The sequence below is a fragment of the Penaeus monodon genome, chromosome 15, assembly GCF_015228065.2.
Source record: "Penaeus monodon isolate SGIC_2016 chromosome 15, NSTDA_Pmon_1, whole genome shotgun sequence".
NCBI lineage: Eukaryota > Metazoa > Arthropoda > Malacostraca > Decapoda > Penaeidae > Penaeus > Penaeus monodon.
In genome coordinates, this window is record NC_051400.1 from 47,545,331 (window position 1) to 47,546,014 (window position 684).

The following is a 684-nucleotide window of genomic DNA, read 5'->3' on the forward strand; positions in this document are numbered from 1 at the left end:
CATGTGTATGACTGCAAATCAAGATCCAGACCCTTTGTCCCTTTATCACTTCAATTAGAAGGTAGATATGTGAGGTGATATGCAAATCAAATCATACAAATGTGATTGTTTTTTCACTTGCTAACTTAAGCTACTCTACCTTCTCAATCTCCATCTTTGTAATTTCTTTCTGCTAGTACATTTATTTGTAAATTGGATAAAAACGAAGAAAACTGTACTCATTCAACTTTATTTCAAGAGTTACTGATACAGCTAGCAATATTTTGGGTTATTATGTAACAAACAATATAAAACTGCAAACAAAAAACTACACAGATAAATAAAAATACTAATAATATCATGAAAGATTGGACATTCTTTTAAAACTCAACTTTGATGAAAGTCCCTTAAGTACCATTTCTTGCAGAATTTCCATGAATGAAATAAGAACAATTGAGAAATGAACAAGTTTCTTTTCATTTAATTGGTCTGTTCAATTAAGGCCATTGATCTGAACCAATATCTTGTTCAGAGCTGATATCTAAGTACTAATGCCGAGCATTTCTGTTATACTGATGATCTCGTCTTGAAAAGGTGTTGAGAAAATCTGAAAAGCTCCGTAGCTAGGTGGCAAAAAATTAGTAACCTCAATAATCTTCAAGTTTCTAGTTCCTCACAGCCTTTTCACAGGAACTGACCTTTTTT